The sequence below is a fragment of the Schistocerca serialis genome, chromosome 4 (genome assembly GCF_023864345.2).
Source record: "Schistocerca serialis cubense isolate TAMUIC-IGC-003099 chromosome 4, iqSchSeri2.2, whole genome shotgun sequence".
Lineage (NCBI taxonomy): Eukaryota > Metazoa > Arthropoda > Insecta > Orthoptera > Acrididae > Schistocerca > Schistocerca serialis.
In genome coordinates this window covers 287,645,704-287,656,569 of record NC_064641.1, presented here as the reverse complement: position 1 = coordinate 287,656,569, position 10,866 = coordinate 287,645,704, and the positions used below count along the sequence as shown (strand labels likewise).

General features: G+C 44.8%; 1 protein-coding gene across 1 annotated transcript in view; it reads left to right on the top strand.

The window, feature by feature from the left end:
• The first annotated feature begins 1,451 nt into the window (after positions 1–1,451).
• The window catches only part of LOC126474170 (cationic amino acid transporter 2-like), a 415,453-nt gene continuing 406,038 nt past the window's right edge, over positions 1,452–10,866 (top strand). Inside the window, exon 1 of the mRNA XM_050101629.1 lies at positions 1,452–1,600. The gene's annotated coding sequence lies outside the window, so the exon portion shown is untranslated. The remainder of the gene's footprint in view (positions 1,601–10,866) is intronic.

Sequence of the window (10,866 nt, the reverse complement as noted above, 5' to 3'; positions counted from 1 at the left end):
ATTCGCTGAAGCAGTGAAAGAGATAGCGGCACACGTCATCAAGGAGCTCGTAGAAGAAGACTCCTAGCACTGGTTCTATCAATTGAATATTCGCATGGAGCGATGTAGGCATAGAGGAGGCGAGTATCGAGGGTGACAGTAACTAAATAAATAAGTTTTTGAATTACAGTGTTTTACAGCAATACTCCACTTATAACCGCACCTCGTACGCACTGAGGCGGCGTAGCTGACCGTGTGCAAATACTCAGACAGCACTGATCCAGTATTTGAGAAGTAGAGCACTTGTTGATTTGCAACAAACTTTATACAGAATTTCAAACCTTCACTTAATTTTTTTCTCTCGGACACCGACCTCAAAATGAAAGGAAAAAGGTTTAACACTTACTACATTTCCGCTGTTCATGCAAAAAGACTGCTGCATCAGGCATGACGTTCAGTTTTTTTCCCCTACTAACTATATTCGCGACACATTATGCAGGCAGTGTCCACAAAAAAATGGTTCAAATGGCTCTGAGCACTATGGGACTTAACATCTGAGGTCATCAGTCGCCTAGAACTTAGAACTAATTAAACCTAACTAACCTAAGGACATCACACACATCCATGCCCGAGGCAGGATTCGAACCTGCGACCGTAGCGGTCGTCCGGCTCCAGACTGCAGCGCCTAGAACCGCACGGCCACACCGACCGGCCAGTGTCCACATGTAGCACTAAATGTGCCTGGAAAATTACATCAGTGTACGACACACGGTTCAGGAGACTTGAAAAACTAGCTTCTGCTTAAAACGTAACCCCTATTACCCAGAGTATACTGATCAAGTGCTTTATAATGAGAGCGCTTAGCGACTTCCAGTAAACTGCAAACAAAATGTTCTTTCTCGCTTACATGCCTAACGTCAAAATTTAATTCATTACTCGTGTGTAACGTAATTGGAAATTTAAAGATGCCTTATATGTGGGAGTCCGATTCCTTAAAGAATTAGGTGTTTACTGGTTTGTACTAACTAGGACAATATGTCACGCTGAAATGTGTGGCGACAAGTAACCACACTTTCGCAGCTCCCTCGCGGACCCATGTTTACCGGGACAGCTTTGTTAGTTTTATCGTATTTTTGTACCCGCGTCAGTTTTCGTTGTTAATTAAGATCCCCTAGTATGACAGGAATGACGGTGGATACAATATTTCCTCTGTTACACCTGTAACTCTGCCACCTTCTTACAGATAATCTACAATGCAGATGTATTCGTAGGTGTAGAAAAAAGCGATTTTCGACAAAGCAGTTGCAACCTATGCAAAGGCGTGAAATCTGGCACGCTGCTGAACACTCTCACAGGATGTGAGTCGGCGTAGGCGGGAAAACGTGTGGTGAACGGCTGTGGCCGCCGATGGTGGCAGGGACTGCCCCGAAGAGAACGTCACAACGGCGACAGTAGCGCCGCCACCCCGAGGCGGACGCGCGTCGAAGCGGCCGACTGTGTTCGGCGCAGTCCTCGCGAACAGTACGGTTCTGCCTCGTGCACCTGTCTGCCGTCTGTCCCGTGCCATCCTGTGAGCGAGTGCAGCGGCCGCCGACGCAGCCACAGCCGGAACCAGCTACAGGTGGGTACCCACCACCCGAGACGCCGCCGCAGGCGCCGCTCCAGCACGGCAGGTTGCTTACCGGTACTCGCCGATCGCAAACAATCGGCCACCGGAAGGTGGACGCATTTGCAACTGTAAGCTTGCTAGATACAAAGTGTTTACTCGCAGGTGTTGGCCATGTCCCGCTTACAGTGCGACAGCGCCGTCATCCCTCACCTAGTTGCGGTGATGGACTGATCTGTAGTGTAGCCCTAGGTCTAGGTCAGGTTGCAAAATTACGCTTTGGTTGCGAGTTGCTGAACAGAACGAATGTGATTAAGAAATAAAGATTTTGGTAACAGATGGATGTGTTGCGTAGCCCGATGCCTACGTTCGTAGCAGATGAAATTTGCTCTAATTTAGTACACGTGATGTTGACGAAACCTGAACTCTGCTTTGTGACTGGCTCAGCCATTGCTGATTTCATTAGGAATGTATCACAGCCAAAATTCACTCAAATTTTAATGAATTTCTTCTACGTAAATTCTTAAAACTACATGATAAACTAAGAATTGATGTATTACGTAATTGATAAATCTCCTACTAGTATTTTGGTGCATATTATGCACCTATACCGTACTTAAACTACAAAAACAAGGGAAGAGGTGGTCACTATTTAACTTTTACGTAGTGCTTTACAATTTTATCCGCACTCGAAAACTGAATCCAAAATTCTGTTTTGAATATGGGCTACAGAACGTTTCCCAGCAGCCACTATTCCATCGTCTCCCTTAGCGACGTGTGACGTCCAATTTACCTAATGTAACATCCTAGGATTTTTTCCACCACTATGTTTCAGGTCTGCTTTTTTTTTGTGTATTTGTGCCTCAGGGCTCTCAAATGGTATCATTATCGCTTTCGACTTATTACGATGTTGTCAGCATCAGGTCTGTTCAAAAAGGAAGGAAAAAGTGGTAGCAAATTACTAGGAAACTAAATACTGTACAGAACTACACGTACCTGAATACATCTGTTAAATCGGTAATAAGACGAAATTGATAATTATACTATTGTTTGACTGGCGACTAAAGGAAAAAAAAGAAAAAATATTCACTGTGTTTCGCTAAAGGCAGCATGCCTACTGAGTGTAAGATCATGGTTTGTTTTTATCATTTTACGGTGGTTGTATTTAACTTCACTATGACTTCATTCAAGGTTTAAGAGATTATAATATAAGATGATTAACCTGTAAGAAGGAAGAATATAAATCAGCACTTGGGTGTCGTGTATTTGTTGACAGGTCGATGGAACCTCAAAGCGTTCGTTAGACACTGGACTCGCATTCGGAAGGACGACGGTTCAATCCCGCGTCCGGCCATCCTGATTTAGGTTTTCCGTGATTTCCCTAAATCATTCCAGGCAAATGCCGGGATGGTTCCTCTGAAAGGGCACGGCCGACTTCCTTCCCCATCCTTCCCTAATCCGATGAGACCGATGACCACGCTGTCTGGTCTCCTTCCCCAAACCAACCAACCAACCTCAAAGCGTTCACATGGACATTCTTGTCCAGATTTATGAACTCTTACAAAATATTGCATCATAGGTGTCTTCTGGTAAGAAATTCTACATACGTGGGAAGCGTTCAACGCAAACTCGATGACAAGCGGCATAGTTATCGTAACACATGTGCACGACACTAGTGATTGCGAAACGCTTTTTATCGAATCCCGTTTAGAAATACCATTCCAGAAGTACTCTTAGTATGTTAAAATGTTGTTTATATAAATAGTTTTCTTTCGTTCTTTCAATTGTTTCGAGTTTTTAGTTAAAAAAAATTCTTAGTACGCAGCGATGATGATGGATATACTCAAGCTAATCCTTGACAGCGTTTACTCCGTCGCTCCGCACTCTCATACTTTTTCAAAACTTTTTTCACATGGTAAATATGTATTGATACAGGCCGTGTGGTAAACAATGGAACATTCAGATCGCCCAACTGTTCTTTACATTGAATGTGTGTTGTTATTCTGCAAATATGGACGATACATACATAAAAGTTACCATACTAACAAGAGTGGTGTAATTTTTTTTCTTCGTCATTTATTCACACAGATTCGATTGTGACAATTCTGTCGTAAACTCTCTAGAGTTTCTCAGACAACCTAAAATGAATTTGTAGTCAAGTTCATGTATGTGAAGAATATGACGTTTCATTTTTAATGTTAATGATTGGAAACAACGTTCTAGTGGATAAAATGCGTACTTTGTTTATTGGAATACGGATGAGAATAAGGGTGTGCCTAGGAAGAAGCTTATGTAGTAACGAAATCACGTGGTGGAAGAAAGACCCCCAAGAAATTAACCCAGCTGTGACATCAGAAAATAAATGGTGCGTAATAGTTAATTTTGTTTTGGAGTTCGTGTTTACTAAACTGGCAACAAAAATAAATTCGTCTTGGATCATCGATAGTGCCGAGGAACTTTTTTTTCTTTCGCACGACTATAGAGAGTTACTGAACGATATGCTTTCTGTTAGTTAATGTGTTAAACGATAGTCATCTTATAAAAAGAATTGCCGATTTAATGTGTATTTAACTTTGATCACAAGCGTTACTAAAAAATAATGGTACCAGAGTGTAAGAATACATGCACATTATGCGTATTTGAAGTTAGACCACATAGGACAATAGCCTGATTTATGACTCCAATGAAGCTTTTGTGACGGACTACGGGCCGGAGTTCTGGGCGGTACGTCGTTAAGATACACACATAGCTTTCGTGTCTCTCACGATAGTGTGAAAAACTAATTCTATTAAAGTTACTTTGACTTCACCAGCGTTAACATTAGCTCAGAATTTATTTATGTATCCTGTACATAATTTTTGTAACACTTTATGAAGTGGCACGTACAAATTAAACAAACCTTTATTTTTTGCCTAATTGCATACAGATAGTGAAGGGTATGTCATTAACTGCTACAGAACTCTGTGGGTTAGAGTATTATACGAAGAAGATATCACGGCTATATTGTCAGAGAAGGAAGGGCATCGCCTGCTACAAACGCGGGCCCTCTAAATGCAGACGAAACATACAACTGTAGTAGCATTCACTACAGTTTCACTGTTAGGAAACTAAAAGTCGTAATTTATCCACAAGATAAGATCGCCCGACAGCCGCTAGTGGTAGCTGTGCAAGAATACCTGAATTGCCCCCGTAGGCAGACAGGGATTACAAGCTTTATACGTACTGGAGAACCACATACACCGGAGAAAGTTCTGAATTGACAGACCCTGGAGGAGGAGATTTATTTACAAATTTCTAATAAAGTTTCAAGAAATGTTAACATCATTGGATTGAAGTGATCGAGACACTGTTTGTATTTAAAAAAAATAAAAGTTGAAAAAAGAAATTGCGATCAAGACGGAAATAATTTTTTGTAATACAACTAGTTTCAATGTGGAATACGTGAGTTGCAGTCTGCTCCTTACATTCATGAGCCCCCACCAGTCTTCCACCCTCCAGAGTAGTGACGTAAGAGTAAGATAAATTTTCGCTTCCGTCGTGTCAATCGATGGTCCTGCGTTCACCCAGGAAACACCGTGATGCAATCACTGGCCATTAGCGCTGTGTACGTGCGGAGTACAGGGTGAGTATCCTTTTAAAGACCTTCGCGCAGCGTAAGGTTTAAATTTCCGTAGGATTCTGTTCTGATACGCAATGTTGTTAGTGTGGCGCGATGTGTATAACCGCAGAAAGTTACCTCATCTAGGAAGAGTGAAAAAATAGATTAGATTCGCACTTTTTACGACATTACGAAATCACTGGGGGCGGGGTGGTTGACGAAAAAAGCAACAGAGAAGTTTATTCAGTAACGTTCTTTAACATCCGCGCAGCAACTGCTTTCAGACATGCTTAGTCGTACGCAGTATACGATGCGAATCTAGATTTGGGTATCAGCGATATACAGTTTTAATTGGCAGGGAAGGTCTGTGGATACTACTTTGTTTTATTGAGCTGCATATTTCTTGTTAATAACTGCTTAAGACATATTCCGTGAATACTACTTCTGTTTTACTGAGTTGCATATTTATTTAGAATAACTGCTTGACACATTCGGCACAACTCAATGGTCGCCTGCCTCTATTATGGAAGTATTTCTACATAAAGTAATAAGACATATTCGGTGAGTGCACTAGATTGAAATATAGGGTACCAAATGTGTACACACATTACTGAAAATAAACTGTGTTAATATGACGACAGTAAATTGCTGGAATATCGTGATTACTGGTGGTCTTATAAAGTTACCGCAGCCTCTTCGACCGCTCCTGATGGCGATCACCTGCTTCCAGGCACTTCAGATTTTGGCGAACGGGCATATTTAGTCACTGACCTCACTACAATAACTGTATATGCGGTTTAAATTTTTTTCTTGAAGCTCTGTCGGTGTGCTTGGTGCCTACGGTATGAAACAGTGGTCGTCAACTCACGGGCCGCATGCGGCTGGAATAAAGTATTCGTGCGACCCGCGGTTTTCAGTTGTATTTTGTGATAGTAAGCGTCTAACATATAACAGCCGAATTAGACAAAACCGTGAACTAATGTTAGGAACTTCTTAAGAGCGTAATTTTCCTGCGTAGTAACAAAAAAAAAAAAACTTGGAGACAGTATTTTAAGATGTGCTTAACTGTAATTGATGTTCGTGTACTCGGCCGTGAGCTAAGTAAAGTTGACCGCTTACCTCAAAGGCAGATGGTAAGCAATCGCGCCCACTGCAGTACTGAATGTGAGAAGGGGATTGTTCTTCCTGTTCCGACAACTCAGCTGTAGCGATTAGGTGCTGTGGTTTTAAATTTCAGATGGGAGTAACATGGGTTCGTTAACGCGCATTGTAGACAGGTTCATCTTCAAATGCGTTGCGCAGTACTGCGTGTCATGGTGCATGCAGTCTAGTGTAGTGATTATCTGCACTGGATGTTGTTGCAAATCACCATTCCAAATCCAACTACCAGCATTTATATGTTGTTCAGTGTTTATCGTTTGTCGAAGGTTTTTGAAATACTTTAAGTTCTTATTTTCTGCAACATTAGATGTTTGTATAAATAGCGGTCTCTCCATCCAGGAAGTTAATTCTGTTCCAGCTGTACGTTGGTGTTGGTGAAGAGCGTGCTTTCAATGCTAAGTGTTGCATTTCACTGGCGATCCTGCTATTGGATCTGGGCTTGACTGCGGTGTCAACGTGAAAAGGAATGTGGAGTTGAATGAAGACTACTATAATAAATACAACGCTATTAGGAGACGAGAAATTACGTTCAAAACATTTAATAAAAATTTGTGTGCTCGTCTCATGATGCATAGTCCATGTAGATATAAATACAGTTACTGGTATTAATCATCCTCTCATGCAGCTAAAACAGCAGCACTTCGTCAGTCGATTACAGTGGCACCGCTGAGGTCGGCAGCAATCTGAAACAGAACAGTCGACATAGTGTTCCCCGCCCCCGTGTAGACAGGTAGGACACATATGTACTCCCTGGTAACGGCCAGGCCCAGGGAGCGGTGATTGTCCAAGCTGGTATCTTCCAAACTGCTGTCAACGGTCAGTGGCCATTTAGGCGCCAGCGACCATCTTGTGACGCCCTTACAGTAGGTAGTCTATTGAAGATTCAATTTATGTAGGTTACAGTTAATAATCAGATCGGTATGTATGTGGCAACGGTTTCCGCACTGTAATGACAGTATTGGCTCTTGAGCAAAATCTTTTGATGACCACTAGCATAAAACTTTCATTACTGTTCCAGACAGAACATTGCGAAAACTCAAGCGCAACTTCTCGTGTCAACTGGGGTCTTGGAAAATACTAAGATCTACACTGCACTGCCCCCCCGCCCCCAGGGGTTCCACAACTCTCTTTGTAGATAAGTGCGTGGCGAGCACGGGACCCCGAGCTAGTGCGGCTCTTTCCTTTCGGGGCTGTATAGCTTCCTTTTCCACATCCTTCCCCATCCCCCATCCTCCCCTCCCCTCATCTCCGCCTCTTCCCTTCCCCTTCTCCCTCTTTGGGAGTATGTTTTGTGCCTATGTCCGGAGATGGAGACTTGTAACTGTAAGGCATAGTCTCTCTTCTTCGCTCTCTATGCTGGAAAGTCTGTCCTACCTTTGTCCTTCTCTTTCCCTTGCCTCTTCTCTTTGCCCTCTCCTCTGCTGTGCATTTGAGACCTCTCTTATTTCTTTTTCTTTGTTCCTCCCTTTCTCTTCCTTTCCTGCCTGTGCGTGTCTGAAGGCCGACCTACACGTTCCCATGCGTAGCCTGTGACGGGGTAACACGTAATTCCCCGCCCCCATGTAGACAGGTAGGACACATATGTACTCCCTGGTAACGGCCAGGCCCAGGGAGCGGTGATTGTCCAAGCTGGTATCTTCCAAACGTACCAATTGGTCCCTCCGTCAGTTTCTCAGGTGGTGTGACCTGAGGTGTGAACAATCACCTGAGGCGGGAGTGCCTGCAGAGAGGGCCCCCCCACAAGTAAGGAGCGCGCCATCGGAGACGCCGGTAATCATGGGGGATACTTCCGCAATGGTTTCCTCTACGTGTACAATTTCTGCTCACAAGCAAAAGTTAAATGAGTCTCAGCCATGGACAATTTTTCCGTCAGTGCCACAGTTCCTTGTTGTTCCTCAGTCGGACAAAGGTCAAGACTTCTCCACTGTCAACCCTTTCATTACTCAGAAAGGTGTCCCGATTGCGAAATGTCACCTTGTTAGAAACAGTCAGTACCCTCCAGGCACAAAAATTGCTGCGAACTCCACTGCTACACATCCCATACCCTATGCATTGCTATCGGTGTCAGCAGTTTAATCATACCAGCCAGTCGTGTTCCAATCTGGCCAAATGCGTTACATGTGGCAAGGATGCCCATGAGGGAGCTTGTCCGCCTCCATCCTCTCGTTGCAAAAACTGTATGGGCACCACGCTGTTTCCTCTATAGATTGCCCAATTTTCAAAGATGAACGACTTATTCAGGAAATCAGAATGAAGGAAAAGGTGTCTACATTTGCTGCTCGTATGTTATTTGTCAGTCGAAAGCCCACTGTGCCCCCAGCAGGTAAATATAACACTGTCCTTGCACCTCCTCGGCCTACTAAGGAGGAAGCCACGCAGACTTGTGATCACACATTTAGTGCCTCAGTCGTCAGATCGGCCAGCACAAAGATCACCCGTTCAACCTCCCCACTATCACCTGCTCGCTCTACGTCTCACCCTTCATCGGCTCCTGCTAAATCACGAGCCCCAAAATCAGACATCCGGACTTCCAAAACAGAACCTACTCGCGAAGATTTTTTACGTACCCTGACTTCACAACCATCGATTCCTGCCTCATCTCAACGTCCTGTTTTCAGGAAGGCTTATAAGAAACAGAATTACTCTCCTCCTCCGCCACGACGTGTCTCATCTACAGCGCCACCTGGTGGTAACAGCCCTCGGCCGTCTTCCATGTAGCCAAGGCGCACTGCTGGCGGCCGATCAACTGGCTGATCGCTGGTGGCAAGAGCTGCCCCAAAACAACCTATGGATCAGGATCTTTTGCCTTTGGCTGAATGCCATTCCACGCTGTCGGCCACCGGATCTCAGCAGTCGTTGAGAGCAACCATGGTAAGATTCTTCCCTTTTCTGTCCACCCTATGACAATTAACCATTGGAATATCCGCGGCATTAGAGCCAGTTGGGATGAATTGTCGATCCTCTTACGGTCCTACTCCCTGGTCATCTTCTGTCTTCAGGAAACAAAGCTGCATCCCCATGATCGATTTGTTTTCCCTCATTTCCAGTCAGTCCAGTTTGATCTTCCCTCTGTTGATGGCACTCCGGTACACAGGGCACTTAGGATTCTTCTCCATGATACTGTCTATTATCACCCAATCCCCTTAAACAGTTCCTTCCAAGCTGTCGCTGCCATATTGCCCTTTCTGAATATACCTTCTCTCTTTGTACTGTATACACTACATCGTCCACACCAATGGCAAGAGCTGATTTCCCTCATCTTCTTGGTCAGCTCCCCCCCCCCCCCCCCCATTTGCTGGTTGGGGACTTCAATGCCCACCAACTGCTTTGGGGATCTCCGCGTCCTTGTCAACGAGGCTTTCTATTGATTGACCTCTTCCACCAAGCGGATCTTGTTTGCCTCAACACTGGGGAACCTACATTTTGTCTGCCTCCACGACAAATTTCTCTCATTTGGACCTTTCGGTTGGTTCTGTTCAGCTAGCTCGGCGTTTTGAATGATTCGCTCTTGCTGATAAACACTCGAGTGACCATTTTCCATGTATCCTTCGATTGCAGCCACACCTGCCATCTATGCGCCCGAGACGCTGGAGGTTTGCCCAAGCCGATTGGACACTTTTTTCCTCTCTAGCGACATTCGATGACCGTCACTTTACTAGCGGCGACGATCGGCTCACTCATGTTACAGAAGTTATTCTTAGAGCCCCGGAACGTTCAATACTTCGCACCTCTGATTTGCTCCGGCGCCCCCCAGTTCCTTGGTGGAACGAGGCGTGCCGTGACGCAATACGCGGGCTGAGACTTGCTCGCGTGTTTTCCGCCACCATCCTACTTTGGCCAACTGTATCCGCTATAAGCAGTTACGTGCACGATGCCGTCGCGTATCCGCGATGGCAAGCAGGCAAGCTGGGACTTCTTTACTAGCTCTTTTAACACCTTCACTCCCTCCTCAGAAGTTTGGAGTCGAATTCGACGGTTATCTGGCGCGCCTAGTTTCTCCCCGATCTCTGGGTTCACTGTCGCGCATGATACCTTACTGGACCCAGTTGCAATTTCTAACTCATTGGGTCAACACTTTGCTGAGATTTCGAGCTCTTCAAATTACCCGCAAACCTTTCTCCCGAAGAAACGTGCAGCGGAAGTGCGACCTGTTGCTTTCTCCTCTCAAAATTGCGAAAGCTATAATACCGTTTTCTCTATGCGTGAAGTCCAACACGCCATCTGTTCTTCTCGCTCTTCCGCCCCAGGACCGGATGGTGTCCACGTCCAAATGTTGCTGTATTTATCATACCATAGTCTGTGTTACCTCCTTCGCCTTTATAATCGAATTTGGGCCGACAGCGGGAAGCTATCGTCGTTCCTGTTGTGAAACCTAGAAAGGACAAACATCTCCCCTCTAGCTATGGCCCCATATCTCTCACGAGTAGTGTATGTAAGGTTTTAGAGCGTATGGCGAATTGCCGTTTAGCCTGGTGGCTGGAGTCCCGCAGTCTTTTAACACCTGCCGAATGCTGTTTTCGAA